This window comes from Podarcis raffonei, chromosome 1, assembly GCF_027172205.1.
Source record: "Podarcis raffonei isolate rPodRaf1 chromosome 1, rPodRaf1.pri, whole genome shotgun sequence".
Classification (NCBI taxonomy): Eukaryota; Metazoa; Chordata; class Lepidosauria; order Squamata; family Lacertidae; genus Podarcis; species Podarcis raffonei.
The window spans coordinates 9,697,942-9,725,929 of record NC_070602.1 but is presented as its reverse complement, the minus strand read 5'-3'; the positions used below and the strand labels follow the sequence as shown (position 1 = coordinate 9,725,929).

Here is a 27,988-nt window from a genome sequence, read left to right as displayed (position 1 = left end):
GTAATTAATTACATAAGTTACATCATTTTTGCCACAGTGGATAGCAAGACAGATAAGGCAGGTTTTGGCAGAAGGCGAACTGCAGAACTGAAACAGCGATGCATGTGACAAGCGCTGGACATAATCGAAAAAGCTGCCTTCTTACATCCATAGTTACAGTAAACAGCTGCATCACAATAAACTGGCATAGATTTATGGTTTCAAATACCTGTGGCCATTTTTAATGGACACCTTTCTAAGATATGCAGAAATTTCATTTGGCCAGAGCCAGTCCTAGCATTAAGCAAGGAAGCTGCCACTCTCCTTGAGCCCCTGTCATTCCCCTATAGTGCCACATTATTTATCTATCTCTCTATCTCTTTCTCCTCCTGAGCGCACCCAAGCTGTCCCTAAATCTGCTCCAGAGGATTGGGAAAACCTCCGGAACATATTTAGGGTAGCACAGGAGGGAAGAGAGGGCTAGAATATTCTGTTGCACAAGGAGAAAACCTTGTATTGGTGGAACATTCACCTTAGCAATACATGGGATGCAACTCAGTGCTTTTATCCTGCCTTCCTGAACTTTTGCTCCCTCTGTTTTCTGTTCTATTCTTCCCTGTATACATTTGCACGCAGCATGGTTTCCGTTCCATTATAGCTTGTGGCTTGACAGGGCCTCCTCTGTGGTGGCATCCCATTGATGGAACTCCCTCCCTTCTCTGTGATGCTGGCCTAAATGGGCCATTGGACTCATCCTAAGTTTCTTAAACTGGGGGTATCTTTAATCATGCTCCTGGGGAGACTTTTGCTGCAGCAACAGGACTTCTCACTCCTTTCCTCTCCTCCCTACCCCAAATTGGCTCCGGAGAGCTGCTCTGTTTTTTGGAGGGAACTGCATGTGAGGTTGCAGGATGGAGAAGAGGAAGAGGAAATCCCTTCAGTTGGTGGGTGGACAGGTAGATGTCATGTGACCCATTGCCTTTTGCGTTGCGTCATTGTTCTTTATCTATTAGAGAGAGTAAGCCACATGGATAAAGAGAAACAAAGTCCAACATTTTTAATGAAATGCATTATGAACACGCACTTGTTTCAATAGAAATAGAACTTTATTAGTAAGACCATGCACATATACATGTATTTATATATATTCATTTATTTATTTATATTTTAAAATACATCTATTTCCCACCCACCCACCGTTCACTTAAAAAAAAGAGAGAAAGAGAGAAAATAAGAAGAAAAGCATAAAAACCTTTCCGGTAGATCTCAAGTAGTCCAAAATGTTGATTGTACAACACACACAAAAAGTCACTCCAGCAAAGTGCCATAAAAAAAATCAAACCCAACCCACACCACCTCGACATCTGAATTCAAGGCCTATTCATTCTGTTATCTAGCAAATGCATTGTTGCATTTCTGATACCATCCAGGGCTGCAACTTCTTAATAAGCTAATGGGGTGATTGATTGACAAACGGGGTCACAAGCCATTTTAGCAGGAGCCTTGTGGCACCTTAGAGGCTAAGATGTTTGTTTGTGGCATTATCCACAGCCCGACTCCTATCAAATTGCCAGTGATATCTTTGACACCGCTTACAAAGGCTGTTTTCTGCAGCTGTGGTTTGTGGTGAGGAAGAGGCAACACCTAGGAGATTTTAAAATGAGATAACCGTTTTAATCTCCAGGAATCAGTGGCTCTGGCAAAGGTACATGCAAACAGACGCAGTCCCCATGAATGCAAGCAGCTCATAAAAGAAAAGGAACATAAAGCAGATCCTGTGTTTCCTGGCCAAATTAAATTTCAGTTCTTGCCCATTGTACGTGGAAATCAATTGTAGCTACAGTTGAAGTTGCAAAATGGTAGCAGAAATGCAAAAAGTAAAACAGAATAGGGCCACACTCAAACCATACATTTAAAGCACTATGAGACCATTTTAAACAAACATGGCTTCTCCCAAGGAATTCTGGGAGCTGTCATTTCCTAAGGCTGCTGACAGTTGTTACGAGACCTCAATTCCACTCCCAGAGCTACAATTCCCTGGAAAGAGGGATTGATTGCGAAACCACTCTGGGAACTGTAGATCCACAAAGGGAACGGGGTCTCCTAACAGTTCTCAGCACCCTTAACAAACCACAGCTCCCAGAATTATTTGGGGAAAGCAGTGACTGTTTAAAGCAGTATCATAATACAGGCATGGTGTGAATGTGGCCTAGGTCTCAATATGTATGTGGAGTTTTGGGTCCAGGTCTGCTCTGATTACAGTCTGAAGTCCTATCAGAGTTTTGTACAGAACAATGGCTTTTTAGGGTAGACCCAAGGACCAAGCATGGATCTTCACAGAGCATCAAATCATCCTCGGCTGTAGCACGCTTTTTACAGTTATCACAGAGAAGAATTGAAGGCTCACATGATAAGGGAACTTTAAGGCACAATATTCCATATACTCAACCACACACATTCAGCAACCACAGCAAAGAGCGAAAGGGGGGGAAAAGAGCGAGCAAGATACAGGTTTTCTAGAATAACAGCTCATTCATAGCTTCCGACCTGAAATTGAGGTGTAACAAGATTCACCACACTGACGACTTTTGCATTGCCACAGAGCAAAACAGAAATGTTGATAGCGTCCACCTTTCCAAAATGGCAAATTTGGCATGTGTCTTCTCCCCTTCCCCAAATTGTCCAGGTAGTCTCAACTTTTGTGGACCAAAGAAATGGCTTTGGTCTGTGTAATAGTCACCCTTAGGGAAAATCCATGCCTCTTCTCACACAAAGTAAGGGAAACTGCAATCTCCTACCTTTACAATTCCCATCACCCCTGACCATTGGCCATGCATGCTGGGGCTGATGGGAGTTGTAGTTCAGCAACTTCTAGAGGACCAGAGGTTCCCACCCCCTGCTCAAGATGATATGAGTTGGGGCCAAACTCCCTGTGAACAGGTTACTGGTTTCTGACTAGCCCACAGACCAGCACTCTAAGATGGCAATGCTAAACAGAGCTGTAGAATGGCAACTTGGAAGAAAACTTAGCACTACCCTAAGGAGACATGTCACTGTTCAACTTGAAACTATTTTAGCTTTCCTTGAAGCTCTTCAGATGTTTCCCCTAAGGAAGAACTGCCAGAAGGGCTTCAAGTTCCATTGCAGATGACATCCTGTAGACATGCAAACCCTGCTCTGAGAAATTGCACCTAGTCTTTTAGGCATTCCATGAGACTATGATTTATACTCAGAGTAGACCCACTGAAATTTATGTACCTAAGTTAGCCACGTCCGTTGATTTCAATGAGTCGGATTAAAGTTGGCTGGAACCCTTAATTGTTCTGCCAGACTATTTGATTTTGGATGCAGTTCTGATGGCAACACGCTACCCATTCACAACAATTCATGATGAATAGCCACACTAAAGGGTTATCTTATAATGACTGGAGAGAGGAGGTGGCTATGCAGTTGGTTCAGCTGTTTTTATATATGCAATTGTTTTATATATGCGTATGTTTTATTGTATCATGAAATGGCTTCAAGATGCTTAATAATAATAGATCTGTGGGGTCAGTATGAATGACACCTGCAGGTCCCTTCCAAACCTGTGACCTGTGAGGTCAGAAAGAGTAACAGGAAACCTGCTGAACCAGCCAAACCTGCTCATCTGTTAAGGAGCTTATCTGGCCAGTTAAGTACCTCCATTTACATGTCCAAAGTGGTTGCCCTGCTTCCATGAATGTTTTCCCACATCACCTAATTGGATGCCACATCCTTCTGGAAGGGAGAGCAATAGGCGAAGGGTGACTGTGTGTTTCTGCTTGTGAGTTTGGGTAGGACCACTGGGGAATCTGTGTCAGAAGGTCTGCAAACACCATCTTGGTAGTCAAGCTAAGCTGGGGGCTAACTGTGATTTGCTGCAAGAATATCTCACAAATGCTAATCTGCTTGGGAGCTTGGGAGCATTTGTTTCTTTCGGTTAGTGGGGACAAGGGAGCTTCTCAAGCTGGCTGCTCCTCAGATACTCCTTTATCTGAGAGGTGGAAGGGTCCTCTAAGCCAGGGGTGAGTTAATAGGGCTATTGATGCCAGCCTACATAGCTTCCTTTGTGTATAAATAATACTTAAAATATCAGCACTTTGCAGACAATTCATGATGGCCTCTTACTGCTCTGCTGTTTGACCTGTGTCTGTAACGGCAGCGAGACTTTGCAGGCTGTGTTGTCAGTTTAGACCTCTTATAATAAAGCACTAGAATTGATCCCTCTGGTGTTTTCAATAGCCTTCTTTGGTATCCCTGCACCAAACCATGCACACAGTCCCTCTGTTGGGCCTGTGGATCAGGACAGAGTTTTGGCTGATGCTGGAAGTTGGAGAAACAGAGGCTTGTCTTGATCTGTGCTGGTCCCAAAGCTGTGGCTCCCGGCTCCCTGGAAACCTAATGGAGGAGCAAGATATGCTGGGTTGTTGCTGCTGTGAGCTGTTCCATGCCATGCACAGGTTGTATATATGCGTAAATAAAGCCATACATCCCAAAGACACCATCACCTCCATGGACCTTCATTCCAAGTCAAAACAAAAAAATTTTTCCTTCCAGTAGCACCTTAAAGACCAACTAAGTTAGTTCTTGGTATGAGTTTTCGTGTGCATGCACACTTCTTCAGATACACACGAAAGCTCATACCAAGAACTAACTTAGTTGGTCTTTAAGGTGCTACTGGAAGGGAAAAAAAATTTGTTTTGACTATGGCAGACCAACACGGCTACCTATCTGTAACTTCATTCCAAGGAAACTGAAACCTGGGTAAGCACTGGAACCCCTGGCATCTCTCACCGGTTGGAAACTGGGATGTACACAACGGTAATAGCAATGGAAGCCAACAACTTGGGACACTTCATTTAATTTTCCTTGGAACATGCCAGAGCTGCCAACAGATACATTCAGTGCAATGATGGCTGATGTCCATTGGGACTGGTAGGGCAGAAGGCAAGGAGACTAACAGCAGGTGGCGCCAGAGCCAATGGCTGGCAGAGTCATTCTATGTTTTGTCCCCCTCCTCCTGTCTGCTGAGCTGAAGAAGGGGCAACATAGAGGAGGAAGCAGACAGCCAGAGCCACCCCCCTAGACTGGTTGTAGGCAAGAAGGGTTGGCTGTGGGCACTCTAAGGTTGGTGGGCAGTGCCCCATTTGCCCTAAGTAAACCAGCCTCCGCTGATTCAGTGGTAAAAAGGGAAACCACCAGGGCTGATTGCTGCCAGCATGAATTTGACTGCTGACTCTAACTACATAGGGATTGCCAATATTCCGAACACACTGCGATCAGTAGGAAAAGGGCTGATGTCCTCAAGTTCCTTATTTATAAGTCATTATTTTTTTAAAGGAAGAAAGCAGGAAAAACATGCAACATTCCACTGAACGCTAAATAGCCACTTTCCTCCTAGGCACACTTCAGTCTCCAATGCCCCCAGCCGAGATGGCAAACTGTTTATACACTCTCAGATGCCTAAAGCGCGGCGCTCAACATTATTATTGAGTTGTGCAGAGGCAGTACAGAGGCAGCCTCTGTGCAAAGCGGCATCAAAGCACGAGAAATGTAAGGTCAGTTAAGGCTAACAGTGCGCAGAGGAGCCAGTACCTGGAGGGCAACCAGTTGGCTACCCTGGAGAGCTCCGTTGGTTAGAGCATGGTGCTGATGATGCCAAGCTTGCAGGCTCAACCCCCCTATGGTACAGCTGCATATTCCTGCATTTTCAGGGGGTTGGACTAGATGATCCTCAGGGTCCCTTACAACTCTGCAATTCTATGATTCTGCCCCTGGCTCTCAACAGACCTCGACATCGGTCACTTTGCAAACCGGTTTGGGATTTTCTTGCAACCGAGTGCCACACAAATGTTGTGGAACAAGCAATACGCAAGTGTGTGGGTCGGCGCCAGCCCTGGTACTCAAGCACATTCATCCTTCGCTGGCTGTAGCATTCGGGTGTGAGCAAGCATCACAGAATAGGATTTCCACATCGCCAAGCACCAGCAGACACACAGTGAGGTCCATTCGCACGATCAGCTGGGAATCCTCACAAGCACCACTAGAGTTAGCTAGTGATGTGTGTGCAAAAACAAGCAAAAACACAGGCAAATACGAGGCATTTTAAGTTGGCTCAGAATGATGGTCCCCTCCCTCCCCACCCCTTTGCTAGACTTCGCTAAAGATTTTTCTTACTTGCCCCCCTAGAAAAGAAACATTCAGAGACGGCTTTAACTGCCCCTTGCATAAGAATGATGGCTTTGCTTGCGGAAGTTAAGAGGACACCCTCGTATAACATCTGTCAGTATTAGTCCTTCTTGAACTTAAACTTTCTTTAAAATAAAAATAAAATAAAGTTACAATGTACAAATGCAAACAAAGAGATCCATATGCATGCAAATGATGGATCCCATTAGGGCCCAACCCTTTGGATTGTTCTCCCGCATAAACCCGAAGGAAATTCAGTAGGAGCCATGGAACAGCACAATAAGGACTTCATCTCAGCAGTGCATCTTCAGGGAAATGTTGTGTCGTTTAATGCTGAATGATGCAACTTTCAAAGGTTCAGATAGAAACTTCCCTAGACTGGAAGGCTCACCCACACTGCAGATGTAGGCCACATCTGCATCATGCATTTAAAGCACTATCAGACCTCTTTGAACAGCCGCAGCTTTCCCCAAAGGAATCTTGGGAAGTGTAGTTTGCTAAAGGTGCTGAGACCCCTATTCTGAACTGCAATTCCCTCAGTGGTTTAACTGTCAAGCCCTCTTCCCAGGGAACTATGGGATTTATAATTCTGCGGGGGGAAACAAGGGTCCCCTAGGAACTTGCAGCACCCTTAACAAACTACAGTTCCCAGGATTTCTTGGGACTGTTAAAGTGGTATAAATGCGCTTTAAATGTGTGGTGTGGATTTGGTCTTGAACTCGCTTCTTCTCTGAGTTTAATTTTGACGTAAGCCCAAAGGAAAGGCCCTGTTACCGCCTCCTACTGACTCTGCCTCCCTAGGGAACTGTGGGAACTGTAGTAGGAACTGATAACAAAAACCTCAGCAAACTAAAGTTCCCAAGATACTTTAGCAGAAGTCCAGAGTAAAAATTGGTACAAATCTGCCATGAGCTTGTAGTGTCAACCGGGACTTGGTGCATTCCTCATTTTGGGTTCTGCGGCCTCTTGCACCCTCCTGTCTAATACTTCTCTTTGGCAATTTCACCACACACCATGGGCAGCAATGGCATCCTCACCAATCTTTGTTGATCTTTTTGCCATCTTCCTTTGCGTGACATGCTTGAGGGTCGTAGAAGACATTTCCTAAGCTTCAGCTGGCTGCCTTCATCAACTGTGAACACTGGGACAACTGCCTCGTATGGTTCACTGAATCAAACATATATTTGTCCCCCAAATCACACACAGACACACACACACACACACACACACACACACACACACACACACACACACAACGACCTGCCAAAGCATTAATACTGATAAGCACCCTGCCACTGAACCGTCATATCAGTTTGACAGGAACTCAAAGAGGATCTCTTAGAAAGCGGTGATCACGGGGCGAATGCGTTTTTCTGGCTCACCAAATTCACTGAAGTTACACAAAGTCAGAAGTGCCAAGCAAAACAAGGAACCATGTATGCTGGCAAAGTCAGCGAGCCAGCAAATGAATGGCTAAGCAGAACAATCTCAGAACAGTTAATAGCATGGAATACCCTAAGCAAAAAAAGCGTGAAAAGGAATCCATATCTGTAACGGCAGAGAACCCTTCGGTGCCGAAGGACTCCCTTAAAATGAAAGCTTGTTTCTTGACCCTTTTGAGAAGTCAATCCCACCCGCCCTTTCTGATTCTCACCAAAAACCTCACTAACGGATTAGTCTCCTGTCGTCAGTTTACGTTTCCTAAGCAAGGGTGGTCTAGTTAAGCTGCTAATGTTAATTCATCTATATACATAACGGACAAATCAAAAAGCCACTGATCGCTGAGCACAAGATCTCTCTCTGCTTCTGAGGAACCTCCCTATTGCACCAGTTCCAAGTGGACGCTGAGCGATGTTTGCAACCAAGCTGGCCAAAGCTCGCCCAGAGCAACCATCATTGCAGCCTAAGGTGACGCACTAACCTTTGACCTCTCCCTACAGTTGCAGCTAGCGCCTCGCCGTAGCAGGCTAAGAAGCCCTCCTAGCTGCTCAGAAGCAAAACAACCAGCAGGTCTACAAGAAAAGAAAGCACGACCTTTACTCCATCTTATAAATAAGCAACTGAGAATTCTGCTCCAAGTGGCCACTCGTGTAGCCCACTCCGTAAATGGCATTCTCCGTAGGGTAAGGCACGATATGATACGAATGCAGCTCTTCGTAATAAAGGGATTGAGAACGGCATTCTTGGACCATGAACTTCAGCCGTTTTCGTGCATCCGCGTAGGCAGTCCGGCAGCACGGACTCCCCTTAAAGTATTCATAGCGTTCCCTCTCCGTTTCCAGGTGAATCTTCCGCAGCAGGTTGTTGATCAAGACGGACCGGCGGAGGTAGATCTCAGGATCTTCAAGGAACTGGAGCTTCTGCAGAGAAAGTTTCAAGATACAAGTCCGGTCTTCGGGCAGGATCAGGTGCTGAGGTGAGTTTAAAGGATAAATAGAGACCGTTAGCACAGAAAACTGATTTAGTACATAACAAAAACATCAGATGTGTGGGATGCAACATAAGCAGTCAAATACAACATTTCCTGTTTGGCTAGAGTGGACATGCAGGGGAACGTTGGTCCAGCCAGTTGAACTTCCTGTTACACCTGTTCTGAAGCATCCTTCCATTGCATGTGACCAGGTAGGTTGGCGTGACCCTTCCAGACCTAACAAAAGGTCCAGTCACGCAGCCACCTTCCTCTTTTGATGCCTTTTCTTGTCTTGGACTGCAGTGCTGGCTCTCAGCCAGCAGCATGTGGGATGAGTTCACATATGGGATGAACTCAAACCCTCTTCTATAACTCTAAGCTAAAGCCTGCCTTCAGGGATCCAACTGTGAACTGAATGTGAGTAAACTTCTTATTACTTTTAAAAGAAGACTGTTCTGTCTGCATTCTTTTAGGGGGGGGTTCAAAGGGGTCTTACCAGGAATAATAGAACTTAAGAGATTCTAACCAATCTGCAACTAGCTTCCTACTATGTAAAGAGGGGAATGTACTCTGCTGTATGAATAAACTCACTAGCGTGAGTTAGGAAGAATAATATTTAATCAATATATCGTCTCCTGCTACCCACAACATTCCTGCAAGATGGTGAAGAAGACTGGGTTCAAAACCTGTACAAAGGTGGGCCAAACTTGCACCCGATTCTCCCTCCGTTAAACTGCATCATGAGATGGAAGGGACTGTTAGGGTTATCTGGCCCAAAATCCTTCCTTTTCTCTGTCCTGAGGCTTCCAACATTCAGCCTCTCTGTGTTTCCATGAGTTTTAGTGTTATGAAAGAGGGGGAAACCATTGTTCCCATCCACATTCTACATGCCATGCCTAATTTTGCAAACTTCTTCCATGTCACCATTTTCTCTAAACTATGAAGGCCCAAAATGCTGCAACCTTTCCATGTAGGAGATCATTTTGGTTGCCCTATTCCGAATCTCCCATCATCCCTGATCATTGGGCAGGTGGAATGAGGATGATAGGAGATAAAGTTCTACAACTTCTGGAGGGCACTGGCTTGGGAAAGGCCGTGGGACTTTGGATTTCTGCTTCAGACGGAATGAAAAATTAAAGCAAATGGGGCCCTTCTGAATTCACTGGGAAGCAAATGCTATGAGTAACGAAGGCATTTCAGAACTTGTGTTTTTATTGTTTTGCGTGCTCTGTGCAAACCACTTAGAGGTCACTTTATGACAGAAAATAGTATATAAAAGCATCAAATAAATAAATAAATTTGGCCTCTCTATTGGACTGAAGGGACGCGGGTGGCACTGTGGGTAAACCACAGAGCCTAGGACTTGCCAATCAGAAGGTCGGGGTTCGAAAGCACGAAGTGCAAGTAGATAAATAGGTACCGCTCCGCGGGAAGGTAAATGGCGTTTCCGTGCGCTGCTCTGGTTCGCCAGAAGTGGCTTAGTCATGCTGGCCACATGATCCAGAAGCTGTATGCCGGCTCCCTCGGCCAATAAAGCAAGATGAGTGCCGCAACCCCAGAGTCATCCACGACTGGACCTAATGATCAGGGGTCCCTTTACCTTTAGCTATTGGATTGAATACCAACAAAGGTCCGTATAGTTAAAGCCATGGTCTTCCCAGTAGTGATGTATGGAAGTGAGAGCTGGACCATAAAGAAGGCTGATCGCCGAAGAATTGATGCTTTTGAGTTATGGTGCTGGAGGAGACTCTTGAGAGTCCCATGGACTGCAAGAAGATCAAACCTCTCTATTCTGAAGGAAATCAGCCCTGAGTGCTCACTGGAAGGACAGATCCTGAAGCTGAGGCTCCAATACTTTGGCCACCTCATGAGAAGAGAAGACTACCTGGGAAAGACCCTGATGTTGGGAAAGATGGAGGGCACAAGGAGAAGGGGGTGACAGAGGATGAGATGGTTGGACAGTGTTCTCGAAGCTACAAACATGAGTCTGACCAAACTGCGGGAGGCAGTGGAAGACAGGAGTGCCTGGCGTGCTCTGGTCCATGGGGTCATGAAGAGTCGGACACGACTAAACGACTAAACAACAACATTGGATTGAAATTAGCTCTCTACAGCAATGTTGTAAGTTAGAAGAAGAAGAGTTTGGATTTGATATCCCGCTTTATCACTACCCGAAGGAGTCTCAAAGCGGCTAACATTCTCCTTTCCCTTCCTCCCCCACAACAAACACTCTGTGAGGTGAGTGGGGCTGAGAGACTTCAGAGAAGTGTGACTGGCCCAAGGTCACCCAGCAGCTGCATGTGGAGCAGCGGGGAAGCGAACCCGGTTCCCCAGATTACGAGTCCACCGCTCTTAACCACTACACCACACTGGCTCTCTTTGTTTGTTTGTCAAAATCTATTATCGGAGAGTTATTATTTTTCAGGGGTGGGGGGGAGGTCAATTCTTTTTGATCTCAGAAGCATACTCACTTTTGGAAAATACCCCTGGTAATCCTGATGTAAATCTTCTTCTTCTTCTGCATATTTCCTCTTAAAATAGGCTACTTTCGACGTTGTTAAGGTATTTGTCGATACTTGGCTGGGACCTGCTGTGCAAACAAGGAGGAGCTGTCATTAGGAATTGTGCTGTTGGCTTTCTGTATGCCTGTTTCCATTGTCGACTTCAGTTGTGTTTTATTCCCAGCTTTATTGTGTTAGGAAACATTTTTGATAAAGCAGGTTATAGATATTCTAAAGAAAGAAATATGGTTTGTTTTTGTTTTCAGAAGTAAAATCAATTTTTGTTGCATTTGGCAGCAATTTTCTACAATCACACGACATCCATTTGCAAGCAATTGCACCATGTATGGACCCAGCAGAACCGTGGAGGAAGTATATAATACGGGAGTTCCTCCCCAGGTCTTTTTCCAGAGGAAATGGAATGTCATCTGCTGGAGCACTGGGGGAATTAACAAGGCACCCCCTCTCACAGGCTTGTTGGGAGGATTAAATGGAGAAAGGGAAGAACAATGTACAGTGGTACCTTGGTTCTCAAACGCCTTGGTACTCAAACAACTTGGAACCCAAACACTGCAAACCCAGAAATAAGTGATCTGGTTTGTGAACATTTTTCGGAAGCCGAACATGCTCCATTTTGAGTGCTACGCTTCCGTTTTGAGTGCCACACTTCTGTTTTGAGGTCTGTCTGTTTTTGCTATTTATTTTGCGGTTTTGTTTTTGCGGCCCATTTTGTTTTTGCGGCTCATTTTTTTGTTTTGTTTTTGTGGCTGTGTGGACCCCAGTCAGTCCAGCTACTGATTGACTGATTGTGTGACTGCAGTAGAATCATAGAATCATAGAGTTGGAAGTGACCACAAGGGCCATCGAGTCCAACCCCCTGCCAAGCAGGAAACACCATCAGAGCACTCCTGACATATGGTTGTCAAGCCTTTGCTTAAAGACCTCCAAAGAAGGAGACTCCACCACACTCCTTGGCAGCAAATTCCACTGTCGAACAGCTCTTACTGTCAGGAAGTTCTTCCTAATGTTTAGGTGGAATCTTCTTTCTTGTAGTTTGGATCCATTGCTCGGTGTCCGCTTCTCTGGAGCAGCAGAAAACAACCTTTCTCCCTCCTCTATGTGACATCCTTTTATATATTTGAACATGGCTATCATATCACCCCTTAACCTCCTCTTCTCCAGGCTAAACATGCCCAGCTCCCTTAGCCGTTCCTCATAAGGCAGTACATTGTTTATTGTTTACCTTTCATGGACTGCTGGTCTTGTTAGATAGTAAAATTCATGTTAAATTGCTGTTTTAGGGGTTGTTTTTAAAAGTCTGGAACAGATCAATCCCTTTTTGCATTGCTTTCTGTAGGAAAGCATGCCTTGGTTTTGGAACGCTTTGGTTTTGGAACAGACTTCCGGAACGGATTAAGTTTGAGAACCAAGGTACCACTGTCTACTGCAAGGAGCTCCTTGGAGGGAAAAAGGTGATATATTAATGTAAGAAATGGATATATAAAAGCAAAAAGGAGGGGGAGGCGTCGGCCGAGAAAGCACTAGTACTGCCCTGTCTAATGCTGGGGAGGGGAAGAGAGGAGGAGAAAGGATTGGGAGGCAACAGGAGAGAGGACCATGCCATCAGCAGGAAGGCAATGCCACCAAACACCCACCTCAGGCAATGCAATTATGGGATGTTAGCTCTGCACAGATGACTTACCTCACAGCTGTATGTTTTAAAAGATAGATTTCCCTTTCGGCACAAGGTGGCAGTGTTGACACATTGAAAAACCTTAGTAGGTGTTCCAGCCAAAACCAAAATAAAAGTATTTCCTCTCGCAGTCACATTCAGTTTAGCTACTTCATTTTATTTTTTATTTTAAAAATTCAATAAAACATTTAGCATTCAACGGTGCTTCCTTTTGTCCTTTCAAGCAGAACTCTCTCGATACAATGGCAGCAAAGGAACATAGCATCTCAGAGATGGGAGCAGAGCCTAGTCTCAGAGAGCTTTCGGAAGCTGGTTGTCGTGCATTTGAGAAGCCTCTGCTTAAGGGACGTGGGTGGCGCTGTGGGTTAAACCACAGAGCCTAGGACTTGCCAATCAGAAGGTCGGCGGTTCGAATCCCCGCGACGGGGTGAGCTCCTGTTGCTCGGTCCCTGCTCTTGCCAACCTAGCAGTTCGAAAGCACATCAAAGTGCAAGTAGATAAATAGGTACCACTCCGGCGGGAAGGTATATGGTGTTTCCGTGCGCTGCTCTGGTTCACCAGAAGCGGCTTAGTCATGCTGGCCACATGACCCGGAAGCTGTACACCGGCTCCCTCGGCCAGTAAAGCGAGATGAGTGCCACAACCCCAGAGTCGGTCACAACTGGACCTATTGCTCAGGGGCCCCTTTTACTGCTTAAGGGATGTGCTGACAATGGGGGTCTGCAAAGCCTCTTGCGTGACACTTAACCAAAAACCAGACAATCAGCTGGGTATGGAGCACTGGGAAGCATCATGCAAAGTACTCAGGAATAATAATAATAATAAATTTTATTTATACCCCACCCTCCCTGGCCAGAGCTGGGCTCAGGGCGGCTAACACCAGTAAAATTACAGTAAAATCATAATAGGGGGGGAAACCAATTTAAAATACAAGTTAAAATGCAATTTAAAATGCAGCCTCGCTTTAAAAGTAGCCCATAGATCAAAACCATAAGGGGAGGGAAACATAAGGGTCAGACTGAGTCCAAACCAAAGGCCAGGCGGAACAAGCTCTGTCTTCCCAGTACTTCCCAGGCGCTAAGATTGGGCCTTGCAAAGTGCTTTGTGCTGCATTTCTGAAGCACCTGACACTCTGCAATAATAAATCTGTTTGTCCTTATTGGGATTTCTTTCCCACCCCCCAACAGAGTTCCAGAATTGGAATTTGCTTGCTATCTCGCTCTCTGGTTTGTTGGGATTCCTAGAAAGGCCAAGGCAACTATCTCCTGTTTTATTAAGTTTCCCCCCCACACACACTATCTCTGCCTTTAAAAACAATCGATTTGCAACCAGATAAGGTGGAGCGAAGCGAGAGGCAGCTTCTTACAAACCAAATCCGGAGGGCTTGGAGCCAAGCTGAAATTGACATTGATTTTCAGGAGGCAAAACAAGGCTGACATCATGGGATATATGGTGATGTTCTTGGCAGCCTCTGTTTCATAACCTAAAGTGAAGTGTGTGCACTTGCAGAGTATGCCCTTGTCGTCGAATCTGTTGGCAACCATCCGTCTTTGTTACACTTTTGCATTTACAGTCTCCCTCGGGGCGGGAGGTATAGAGCAAAGATGAAACCTGTTCTGATGCATGAACAGTAAGGTTGCCAAATGACCAGGGGTAAAATGGTTGGACTGGGGTTCTATTTTCTTTCTTTGCTCATTTGGCCTCAGGGCCTCTTGTCAGAATCCATGTGCGGAATCCAGATTTTTCCTTTTTCTTTTTTATTAAAGATTTTCTTGTTTTACAGAAGTGTAATGTCTCTCATATTTTTTCCATGTAACATTTTTACAAATCCGTTTCATTTGTTGAGACATTAGGGGGAGAAGAAAAGGGGGGTGGAGGGAGGGAAGATGGGTGGGGGTGGGGTCGGGTGGCGATGTTTCTGTTATGCTTAATGTATGTAGGGTTTGGTGTCAGCGTTGCTTGTGCTGTTCATTTGTGTTCCTTTGGTGGTGAGAGAGGTTGGGGTTGGCCTAGGGTGTGGCAGTTCATTTGTGGTTGGCTGTGGTGGTCTTTGTTGTCATGTGTGAATGGGGTGGGTGGGTATTTTGGATCAGGTTAGCCATATTGATTTGTATGCTGTTGGTGGATTGTTGTCATTGTCTTGTTGGGCTATGTGTGTGATAAAGGGGAGCCATACCGGGGTAAAGTAATCTTCTTCTCTTTGTCCCCGTGTTAGTTTCAGTTTATTGGTTAATTTTTCTAGTAGGGCTGTTTCCCATACTATTTGGTACCATTGGTCCATGCTTACTCCTGACAGGTCTCTCCAGTGTCTGGTTATGGTGTTTCTGGCTGCTGAAAGTAGGTGGGTTATGAGTTCTTTGTGGTGTAAATGGGCATTGTTGTCTTGGAAGATGTTTAGTAGGGCCAATCAGAAGCCAGATTTTTGAAGGAAAAGTCAACAGAAACGTTTTCCTTTACCATGCATATTTGAACTGTGTGAGGCACACACACACACACATTATTATTATTATTATTATTATTATTATTATTATTATACCACCCTATACCCAGGGGTCTCAGGGCGGTTCCCAAAATAAAATCAAAAGAAAAAACCACAAAAGACATAATAAAAATAAAAGCAACAACCCAATAGCCCTCCCCCCCCACAAAAAGCCACAATTTAAAAGGGCATAGGATGTCAGTCAGATCAACCAAAGGCCTGGTTAAAAAGGAATGCTTTTGCCTGGTGCCTAAAGGGGTATAGTGAAAGCACTAGGTGAACTTCCCTGAGGAGAGCATTCTACAGACAGGGAGCCACTGCAGAGAAGGCCCTGTTCTCGTGTTGCCACCCTCTGGACCTCTCGTGGAGGAGGCACACGAAGGAGGGCCTCAGAAGATGATCTCAGGGTCCAGGTAGGTTCATGTGGAAAGAGGTGGTCTTTGAGGTATTGTGGTCCTGAGACATCTGGGACTCAACTACACGGGTCAATTATAATGTTATAACTACGTTATAAAAATGTGACATGAGATGGTGCTGTAGAGCTGGAATCCAAAGTGAATGGTAAATTGCTTTGGGACCTTTGATGGTGTTTTTTTATATCTGTGTAGATCCAGCCCCGGTAATGAAGGCTGGTCTAGTAGTGCAAACAGGAAATGGCCCCACCATCTTTCAACCTCCTTGGTCTCTGTGTTGGCCCTTGAAGAACTCAGCAGGGAGTAGGAGAATGGGAGGAAAACTTTGACTCCTATCAGACCCAACCAGCATGGTCAATGACCAGGGAAGATGGGAGATTGTAGTCCAACAACATCCGCAGGGCCACAGAGTCCAACCTGCCTCTGCCATTGAAATATACTTGGAGTTGAGAGTGGATTTCATGCTTTTTATTCAGCTCATAGTGGTGAGGAGGAATGGAAGTTCCCCCAGAAGGTCTGCTTTATATACATTATTTACACAATAGGCCCCATGTGATTGGCTAATTCTGGGATTCTCCTGTAGGCCAATCAGGTTGCGGATTCACTTCTACCTGGAGCTGGATTGGGTGGCTCCTGTGGACCAATCAGACTGCTGCATTCTGGATCCTATTGTTCTAGGACCAATCAGACTGCTGCATTCTGAATCCTATTGTTCTAGGGCCAATCAGACTGCTGCATTTTGGATCCTATTCAACTCAGTACATAACAGCCATTCACTGTGCTATATTCTGGGAGCGAGCCCCATTGAACCAGGTAGGTCCATAGGTAGGCCTCTCTTCATATGAACCAATGTGGACCCTGAGATCATCTTCTGAAACCCTCCGCAAGAGGTCCAGACACTGGCAACACAAGAATGGGCATCTTCTATGGTGGCTCCTCATTTGTGGAATTTTCTCCTTAAGAACACCTTCATTATAAACCTTTAGGCTCTAGACAAAAACATTCCTCTTCAACCAGATATTTGGCTGGTTGACACCCCATGCCCTTTCAAATGTGTTGTGGGAGGAGAGATTATTGGTTTGTTTTTTGTTCCTTATTATGTATTTTGAGTTTCCTGTGTTGTAATTTCATTTTGTGAACCACCCTGAGATCAATGGAAATACAAATTTTAACAAAAACAACCACCACAACAGCTCAGCGTGGGTTTATGTCTGAGCAGAAATGCCTAAGATCGGTCTGGCGGTGGGCTGTTTCCCTGACTTGCTCTTTCTATCCAGATTTTAAAAGGGGTGGCATGCAAGGATATTTGAACTATTTTTAACCTAATCACATCACCACCACAAAAATTGGCAGCGAAAGCGGGGCTTTTTATAGGAGTGGGTTCGGAATGCTTCGGGATGCTCTGAGCTTAAGCTAAACTACCGTGATTTATTTACAACTTTGGGGAGGACGACTGAGAAAAACCAATTCAATTAATACTTGGCACTTTTTCATAGCTTATTGGAGCATCGAATATAATATTAATTTAAAAGTGGAGAATACTAAACAAGATAGGCTAATGGTCTGACTGGACACAAGGCAGCAGTTTCCTGTGTTGTGAGTAAGAAAATGGTTATAAATATACTAACAAATCCTACAAACTGAGGAGCCAGGATAGAGTCGGTCACGTTAAAGGGGCAGGTGGCACCTTATTGGCTCTCCTGCGTCACCTGATCACACTGGGGCACAGCCTGCAGTACCACTGTGTGCCCATCTGCAGTGGTGGCACTGTAGAGCAGCTGAGATGAGACCATCATGTGGGTGCAGTAAGTAAGCTGAGCCCTGAGACCGGAGTCTTGTCTCCAGCACAGCTGGTTACAGTGTTGTCGCTCTGCAGCGTCGCGCTTTCATTAAAGCAATTTGTCGTACCTCGTAATGCCAAATCAGTCCACAGAGGGCCTCTCTACGGTGTTTTCAGCAGCCCTGACGAGTTTCTCGCTCCACACAGGCTCTGCTCGCATTGCTTCCCACGCAGTTCTGCTGAACAATCACCTGTTCGATTGAATCGAGGAGAGAGGGAGGAGCAGGGGAGAGGATAGAAAGGGGAGAGGTAGAGAAAGAGAGGGAAGCATGTCAGAGCATACACCTGGATGTGTTGCATCAGCCCAGGACAAACTCTCGTCATTGTAATAATAATAATAATAATAATAATAATAATAATAATAATAATAATTTATTACATACCCAGCCTATCCGGCCAGGTCTCCCCAGCTACTCTGGGCAGCTTCCAACAGAATATTAAAAGCATGATAAAACATCAAACGGGATGCCTTCAGATGTCTTCTAAAAGATACAGTGGTACCTCGGGTTAAGGACTTAATTCATTCTGGAGGTCTGTTCTTAACCAGAAACTGTTCTTAACCTGAAGCACCACTTTAGCTAATGGGGCCTCCCGCTGCTGCCACACCGCTGGAGCACGATTTCTGTTCTCATCCTGAAGCAAAGTTATTAACCCGAGGTACTATTTCTGGGTTAGTGGAGTCTGTAACCTGAAGCGTCTGTAACCTGAGGTACCACTGTAGTTGTTTATTTCCTGGACATCTGGTGGAAGGGCGTTCCACAGGGCGGGCGCCACTGCCGAGAAAGCCCTCTGCCTGGTTCCCTGTAATTTCAATTCTTGCAGTGAGGGAACCGCCAGAAGGCCCTCGGTGCTGGACCTCAGTGTCCGGGCTGAACGATGGGGGTGGAGACGCTCCTTCAGGTATACTGGACCGAGGCCGTTTAGGGCTTTGAAGGGCAGCCCCAACACTTTGAATTGTGCTTGGAAACGTACTGGGAGCCAATGTAGGTCTTTCAGGACTGGTGTTATATGGTCCTGGTGGCCGCTCCCAGTCACCAGTCTAGCTGCCGCATTCTGGAAAGAAATACCCTGAAAATGCCTGCTATTCAGGTGTCTTGTTTCCTGAAGTCTCAGGGCAACGGAAAAGGCTTAGGTCCAAGGACGTGCTGCCCTTCTTCTGATAGGAAATGCTCTGCGGGGTGGGGGACAAAAAAAAAAAGGAGGGTTCAAGGAGGATCAATTGGAGCAGGGAGTGAGAAATGTCCCAATTTTCATCTGAGGAACGTTGGAGGGTATAGACCAGTTGGATCAGGGCAAAGGCCCATCTAGTACAGCAGCCTGTTCTCTCAATGGCCAACTGGATGACCATATAAGCCTGAAAGCAGAATATGTGCCTTTAAGAGCATCCTGCCTCCAGCAGTGGAGCACAGCCATTATGGCTAGCAGCCATTGATAGCTCTTTTCTCCATGAATTTGCCCCATCTGCTTTTAAAGCCATCCAACCTGATAGCACATCACCTTGCCAACAAAGGTCCGTATAGTTAAAGCTATGGTTTTCCCAGTAGTGATGTATGGAAGTGAGAGCTGGACCATAAAGAAGGCTGACCGCCGAAGAATTGATGCTTTTGAATTATGGTGCTGGAGGAGACTCTTGAGAGTCCCATGAACTGCATGAAGATCCAACCTATCCATTCTGAAGGAAATCAGCCCTGAGTGCTCACTGGAAGGACAGATCCTGAAGCTGAGGCTCCAATACTTGGGCTACATCATGAGAAGAGAAGACTCCCTGGAAAAGACCCTGATGCTGGGGAAGATGGAGGGCACAAGGAGAAGGGGACGACAGAGGATGAGATGGTTGGATAGTGTTCTCGAAGCTACCAGCATGAGTTTGACCAAACTGCAGGAGGCAGTGGAAGACAGGAGTGCCTGGCGTGCTCTGGTCCATGGGGTCACGAAGAGGCGGACATGACTAAACGACTAAACAACAACAAAACCTGATAGCCACCCCTTCATCTTGCAGTAGCAAGTTCCATAGTTCTATGCGCTGGGTTTAAAATGTACTTCCTTCTGTCTGCCCTCAAGCTTTCCCCTTGGCTGCGTAGGCTAGGAATTGTGGAGATCTTTCTTTGAAACAGTAGAAGAATTTCAGCTGTGGGTCCAGAGGCCACACTGTTCCTGGAGCCTTCAGGGTTGGCTTCTGGTGGCACCTCTGCATGGCATTCAAGTTTCAGAAGAAAGCTGAAGAATCCTGCATGGTTTATGTGTGATGGGAAGTTCTCCATCGTCAGACACGCAAGTTTCAAGACAGTTGTCAAAGTTCGCAAAGATTTAGCTCACCTGGCGATTTAGTCCCAGGCCATGGGGCAGAACCCCAAATAATTAGAGTGCACAGGTGGTCATGATTCAATTTCTAAAACTACAACTCTCCCACAAAAATAGCAAAATGGGGCAGAGAGAGAGAGAGAGAGAGAGAGAGAGGGATGTTTACCACGTGTAGGAACCAGAAGAGTCTTCCAGCGATTGGCAAAAAGTTGACAAGCTGGAACCCAAGACGATCAAGGGTCTGGAAACCAAGCCCTATGAGGAACCATCTTCAAATATCTCAAGGGCTGTCCTATGGGAGATGGAGCAAGCTGGTTTTCAACTGCTCTGGAAGGTAGGGCCTGAATCAAAGGAGTCAAATGATGAGAAAGGAGATTGTGACTCAAGATTAGGAAGATCTTCCTGACAGCAAGAACTGTTTGGCAGTGGAACGGATAACCTTGGAAACTGGTGGACCCTCTTGGAAGTTTCTAAACAGAGGCTTGGGTGCCCATCTGTCAGGGATTCTTTAGCAGTGATTCTGCATTGCAGGAATTTGGACTAAATGACCCTGGTGGGTCCTTTCCAACCCTACAGTTCTGTGATTCTATGGAGGCTGCCTGTACTAATTTATACATTTGGATGCAAATTTAGAAACAGGGGTTCTAGGATTTAAATGGCAATGCAATGCAATTCCAATGAAAGAAGAATGGCAGACAAAATTAATGGACTACGCAGAATTAGATAAAATGACAGGAAGGATTTGAAACCTGCGGGACCAGAGATTTACAGAAGATTGGACGAAATATACAAACTATTTGAAGAGCAACTGTATTCAACAAATTACACTAGTAGGACTACAAGAAGTTTTGTTTGAAGCATTGCAAAGTAGAGAAAGAATAGAGATATTAGTTATGAGTTAAATGTAATTGTGGAAGTAAGAAATGTATATTTATTGAATAAATTGGAAAATTTTCAGATGTGATTGATGGAAGCAAAAAAAATGGTATAAGATATGAAAGTATGTTTAATTACTGTTGAAAATGATACGCTGAAAAACTAAAAAAAAAATTATATATATAAAAAAAAATAGCAACGCAATGCAACTCACGTCTCCGGGTGCTGCTAACTGTTCAAGGGCAAGTTCAAGACCCTGCCCCCATTTCTCACTCCTTTGGTTTCTTTTTCCCTATCGGCTTAAGCCAGACTCACAATAGACAGCCTTTCAAATACAGGGTTCTTTCAGAGAAGGAACTGTCCTCTGCAAAGCAGGGCATGCAATTACTCTAGCGCCAGCCAGCCATGCCCTGGCCCAAGATACTCCATTGCATTCCGCTTCCTTCCCCCATTTTCCTCCCCCATGCTCAGCATCCCGTGGCTACTGAGCATGCCCAGTATTCATCAGTTTTCTCTGCAACCCATGGGGTTCCTCTAAAACCTTCCTCTTCTGCATGGGACGTGCCATTTTGGGTTCATAAGGACAGGTTACCTCTTTCAAGATATGAAAGCTGTGTTTGCATACGAGGCTGGCCCCATCTGGGAGGTGCTGTGTGGCCCGAGAGATGCTCAAAAACTCCCTTACATTTGCCAGAACAGACAAGCCCCCAAACCCTTCAGTTGACCAAGTTTCAAACATGAAGAGCAGAGTGCTTTCCACATGGTGCATCCCAAACTTCACACTGGTCTTCAGCGTTGATTTCTCTCCCTCACGACTCTTTTACAAACCTGGACCTGGGTTCAAATGTGACCTGAGGCAGGAATCGGCCTCAGGCAGGTCTCCTCACCCCCACCCCCACCCCACCCCAGCTCTAAAAGGTAACATAGCCAGGGCCTGGTCCCTCACAGGGTAACTGTGAAAAGGGAGCTTTGCAGAAGTGCTTAGCGAATGAACTCTTCAACCTCAAACCTATTGATCTGGAAGGAAGTCCCATTGATTTCGATGGCACCACTTAAGTGTGGTTAGGAAATCAGCTGGGGGCAGGGGGGGCGGAATGCTGCATATACATAATTAATCCTGATTGCAGAGGGCCCTGGAAGACCCTGCTCCACAATCCATCTCTTGTTCTTCCGCTGGAGAGGACAATTTGGGGGAGTCTATTAAACACCTCTAAAGCATTGGATGAGGACCGTAGTGCCACCACTCATGTTCAGGAGACATTGTCAGCAGATGGATTAAAGATCTGGGTGCTCTATTAAAAAACATTTTCATGTACGCGACAAAGGTGGCAAGAGTCTTACTAGCACAAGGATGGAAGAATGAAGAAATCCTGACCAAAGAACTGTGGCAAGAGAAACCGATGGACTATGCAGAATTGGCGAAATTGACACACAAACTACGTGATAAGGACAACTGTGACTTTAAAGAAGAATGGGAACCTTTTACAAAGTACTTAAAGAAACAAAAAAATGAACTGGACACCTTGGTAGGTTTTGAATAAACCTACACAAATTTATTATTGGTAACATATAGATAGATAAATTAAGGATCTTTACAATTTTATAATATGCAGAGAATAACATGTGCTGAAAAACCAGAGAGAGGAGCTGAGGGAAGTCTGGGAGGGAGGGTTTTTTTTTCTCTTGGGGAAGGGGGAGGGAAAAATAGGGAGGGAAATGAGGATGATATGTTTTTGATAAATATATATATATATATAAAAGATCTGGGTGCTCTGAGATGTGGTGCTGCCAAATGCACTTTTCCCTAAGACAGGTATGGGGAATCTTTCCATCCTTAAAGGTAAAAGGTAAAGGTAAAGGACCCCTGACAGTTAAGTCCAGACGCAGACCTTACAGTTATATTATTCTGCGATGGGCTGGTTGATGGGCCTACTGATCTCTGCCAGGCTGATATAAGACCCTCAGCCCTGCATTGACCATCCAGACAAAAGCATCGCAATGTGTTTTCCTTTACTAGCACGGTCTCTTAAAACAATATTTAAAAGTCTGGGTTTCTTAAGCGCACCAGCGTGCCTTCACAATGAAGTCGCTCTGTACATTGATTGCTGAGACACATTTCCTTCCAAAGTATCTCACAGAATCATAGAACTGTAGAGTTGGAAGGGACCCCAGGGGTCATCTAGTCCAACCCCCTGCAATGCAGGAATCTCAGCTAAAGCATCCACGACAGATGGCTGTCCAGCCTCTGCTTAAAAATACCTCGGAATTCTACCCTCTGCAAACTTTGATGTGGAGCACAGGGCAGGCACCCTCTGCACTTTTGGAAAATTTGCAGGATATACTCAGGAAAGTTGGTCATCCCAATTGGAGCGCGCTGCTAATGACGAACCCATTTTAAATGATTAAAATCCTGCCAATCAGCTGTTTGCTCAGGAAAGGAGAATGGGAAGGGCTGAATCCAGACACTCCCCACCCCCCAGCTTCCTCCAGCAACCCAACAGTGGGATTTGAGTGTTTTTCATAAGGAGTCCCACATTGATGGTGCATACCAAACAACATTTACTTGTGCATAGAGCCTCTCATCTGTGCAGCTACAGATAAGCATGTCCAAACTATGCCCCTAGAGCAGGGGTAGGCAACCTAAGGCCCGGGGGCCGTATCCGGCCCAATTGCCTTCTAAATCCGGCCCACGGATGGTCCGGGAATCAGCGTGTTTTTACATAAGTAGAATGGGTCCTTTTTTAAAAAAATGCATCTCTGGGTTATTTGTGGGGCCTGCCTGGTGTATTTACATGAGTAGAATGTGTGCTTTTATTTAAAATGCATCTCTGGGTTATTTGTGGGGCATAGGGATTTGTTCATTTTCACACAAAAAATATAGTCTGGCCCCCCACATGGTCTGAAGGATGGTGGACCAGCCCACGGCTGAAAAAGGTTGCTGACCCCTGCCCTAGAGGGATCAAGCCCCAGGTATCTGCATTTGCTAAGATGGTCTGTTTTTATTTCAACATTTGAAACTTGATAGGATGTGAAGATTGTAATCATAGCATATTTTATTTTTGACTGCCTCTGAGAGTCAAAATGCAAATGCATTTTGTTTTTGATTGATGGTTTGCAGTAGAATTTAGTATCTGACAGTATTTATCGCACAATATAGAACGGCATTTTGCATTTGACACCTGATGAAACTTCATAATTGATACCTGCCAAAATTCAAAACAATTAAGAGGCACCAATGAAGGACTCTAGCGGCAAAGGATTCCGGCAACGGATGAATGAAAACTTGGAAAATTTGCTGAGTTTTTGAATGATTTTATTCATGCAGAAGGTCTTGATGGATTGCTCACACCCAGCCTTTGCCTTTTGTGCACAATTGATTAGCTATCGTTTAATCAATTGATCAAAAAGCAATATTGATGAAATCCCCACGATTTATGAATGTTTAAAGCACTTCACATGCATTATCTTCAGTGATCCTCACAAGAAGCCTGTGAGGTAGGTCAGGATTATGATCCTATTGCAGATGAGTGTCTGAGGAACGAAGGTTTGGGTAAATTGAGATTCCTGCATTGCAGTGGGTTGGACTAGATGGCCCTTGGGGTCCCTTCCAACTCTACAATTCTATGATTAATTGTTGAGGGGGCTTCCTAGCTCATAGGACGCTGTCTTATACCAAGTCAAACCACTGGGTCCATGTAGCTTATTCTTTTGTACACTGGCAGTAGCTCTCCCAGACATTCCCAGTCCCACCTGAAGATGCCCGGGATTGAAGTTAGGACCTTCTGCATCAACACAGATGCTTTTTTGCTAAGCTACAGCCGTTCCCCGATAAGTCACACACTCTAAGGCACTAAATCACAATTGCTCTATCTATCTAATTTCTCGTGTAGGTATAGATAGATCGCTATGTATAAGTGCAGAGAATGGCTGCTGAATGGAGAAAGCACAGAAACCGGGGATAGTGTCGATTCAAAGGCGCCAAGAGAAAAACTGCAAACAGACAGCTTATTTTTCATTAATTCCCTGCAAAGTGTTATGGTGAACCTTTCTAGTTTATATATATAATTAAAAAGTGGCATGTGCAGCAAAGAAAGGACAACGACAACAAATGACCGCAGCGGAAATGAGTGGAATCTAAAATTATAAAATAAAAGATTAAATCTTAAGGAATCGAAGGCACTGCCCGGATAATAGGCATCATCTCTAAACAATGCCAGAGAATGAGCCTCGGCTCCAGTCACAAAACGGGTATTTTGATCTGCGCCTAATCCCTCCATATTGGCACGTATATGAGCTCTCTATATATAGACAGTTATTTCATCCAGGGAGGAGGCTGCTTCACATGGATGAGAACTTTTAGTAGTGTTTCTATGGTTACTTTTCAGAGTTTCGAACACTCGAGGCTTACAAGGTGGGGTTGTGTTGGGGACTCTCCAGAAGGAAAAAAATATGAGTATCCGGGTGGGGTGAGCGAGGAGTTGCAAATTGGCTCCGGAGTGAGTATGAATTTACACACACACACACACACACACACACACACACACAAATCTGGTCTTCTCCTTGCCACCACCTCGCCCGTCCTTCTTCCCCATATGACTGGATCTCTCCAGGGGCAAAGAGGGAAACTTCCTCCAAGCCATCAAGCATAAGGTTACCAGACGTCCCCGTTTCCCGGGGACAGTCCCTGGATTTACAAATCAGTCCCCATACAAAATCCTATCATTCCTACTCAAGTTGAAAAGTGTCCCTGGATTCATTGAAAAAAAATCTGGTACTGTATCCTTAATCAAGCAAACACCTTCCAGCAAACATACACAGGAAGACCACAAGGTTAAAACGAGGGAGAAAACCAAAGCCACCTCAACTATCAAGAGGGGGTTCATTTTGGCTGAGATGCTGGTCACAGGATGTCATAGTCAGCGCTGCCCCAAGACATTTCGGCACCCAAGGCAAAGCCCAAATTGGGGTTCACCCCCTCTCTGCTAGGGAAGAAGGGATGAGTGAAGATTGACATCAGGGAGAAGGCAGGAAGGAGATCAAGCTCTGATCTGCTGCCCCTGGGGATCTGCGCTCACCTGGCCGCATGCATGGGCCAGCCCTGGTCATAGCTGACTTGAAGATACATCCTTGAACATTGACTCTGAGAGGTTATTGGGCGGGTGAAGCCCCCCTTAGCTGGGGAACGCTTAGGCCTTGGTGAGGAGAAGAGCACACACCTGTCCCAGGTTCGGTCCCTATCCTATCCTAAAATTTATCAGGCACCAGGGTAAAGGGTCTCCCCGCCCCACTCTCGGCTGCCAGTCAAAGGAAAGGAGGCGATGCTAAACTGAGTGAGCCCAAACTGGGTTTGAGCCGTCCAGTAGCCCAGTTAGGCACAAGCCAGCTCCATTTCTTCGCCTCGATACTTTCCCCACCCTCAGGCGCCTGGAAGCTTTGCCCCGCGCTGCGCGCTTCCTCGGCGGAGCTTGGGGAAGTCTGTGCATGCTCAGAAGCACTCTCGCCAGCGCCGAGCTCCGGGAGCGCACGAGGAAGCAGACGGAGGAGACTCGGTCCCGGTGAGGACTAAGCAGGCAAAGTCCTAGCCTAAAGCTCAGAACAAGAAAACGGGGAGAAAAGGAGTCGGGATCGCCCGGTTTACCTTCCCAGTCGCTGCAGGAGCGCACATGCCAAAGAGGTGCGGGGTGCTGGCTGGGGCGGTGGGGGGCTGCCTCCTCTTTCCCACGCTCCCTTCGGCAAAAAAATAGCCTCTCCCGTGGCTGCAACAAGACAGCCCAGCTCCTGCGGGTCCCTCCAGTCACTGTCGAGCTCATCACCTCCCTCTCTCCCCAGAAGCAGGGAGGCGGTCGCCCAGATGTTCCCTTCCTTCCCGGATTGGTCCAGAGGGAAAAGATGTTGGGCTCGTTGCTAGGCGAGTTGCTAAGAGGCGGTGACGCTCTCGCAGCATCTCCGGAGCGGCTCGAGAGGGCCCTCGCCGAATGTCCTGCTGAGATGCTCGAGAGGCGGGGAAGGAGGGAGCGCAGGGACGGTGGGAGGGCAGGGACGGTGGGAGGCGGGAGGGAGGGGAGGGGCTGGTTAGTTGTGGGGATGGAGCCAGCGAGGCAGAACCATAGAACTGTAGAAAGGGTCTCCCAAAGGTCATCCAGTCCAACCCCGGTAAAGCAGGAAAAGTGGCTTGTGGGATAAGGAAATGGGGAGGGGGCATTACGACGGGCGGGTGGATGTGTTCAGGTGTATTTATTTTTGCTCACATTTATTTATTTAACAGATTTATCTACCAATATTATTTTTTATAAAATATCCTGTTTACATGAAATTGGTATTTTCAAAATTATTTTTAAAATAGCAAGAAAGCTTTGAAAATAGGAGACGTAGTGGGTGGGATTCACATGACCAGCCCCATCAGCAGATACCCTGAGCAGGGATTTCTGCTCCTCCAACTGAGCTTTGCACAAACACCCCTCGCCTCCTCCCACGTGCTCCCCGAGTCCCCTGAAATCGGCTGCGAGGGGGTCAGGACAACCCCCAGAAACAGGAACACAGTGCAGGGAGGAGAGAGAAAATCGTTCCATCTGGAAAGCTGAAATGTTTGCGCAGAGGGAATGATTAGAAGAGTGCAACACTGCATTCCAATTATATTTTTCTAGTAAGTTTTATATACTGCATATTTTTTTTAAAAAAAATATCTAAGTGGTTATCATAAAATGTCACACACTTTTAAAAGCAATTAAAACAGACTTAAAAATAGTTGACATTATATGCTTATTTACACATATATACTGCTTAATAATAATAATAATTCCAAAGCAGTTTGTTTTTTATATTGCATTCATATCCTACCTTCCCCTCCCCAAGGAGCTTAACTTGGCATACATGGTTCTCCCCATCCTCATTTGTTCACCACAACAACTCTGCGAGGTAGGTTAGGCAGTGAGGCAGTCACTGGCCCAAGGTCGCCTAGTGAGCTTCAAGTCTGGGTGAAGATTTGAACTCTGGTCTCCCAGGTCCCAAGGGACGCAGGGGGCACTGTGGTCTAAACCACTGAGCCTCTTGGGCTTGCCGATCGGAAGGGCGGCAGTTCGAATCCCCATGATGGGGTGAGCTCCCGTTGCTCGGTCCCTGCTCCTGCCAACCTAGCAGTTCTAAAGCATGTCAAAGTGCAAGTAGATAAACAGGTACCACTCCGGTGGGAAGGTAAACGGTGTTTCTGGGCGCTGCTCTGGTTTGCCAGAAGCGGCTTCGTCATGCTGGCCACATGACCCAGAAGCTGTACGCCGGCTCCCTCAGCC

At 45.8% G+C, this 27,988-nt stretch overlaps 1 long non-coding RNA gene across 1 annotated transcript; it reads right to left on the bottom strand.

Moving 5' to 3' along the window:
• Positions 1-1,092: 1,092 nt before the first annotated feature.
• LOC128421492 (uncharacterized) lies at positions 1,093-26,526 on the bottom strand. Its single transcript, XR_008332331.1, has 5 exons — positions 26,341-26,526; positions 17,594-17,716; positions 11,071-11,189; positions 4,728-8,600; positions 1,093-4,508 (listed from the first exon to the last, which is right to left on the bottom strand). It is a non-coding gene; the product is annotated as an uncharacterized LOC128421492 (long non-coding RNA).
• Between the last annotated feature and the right edge of the window lie 1,462 nt (positions 26,527-27,988).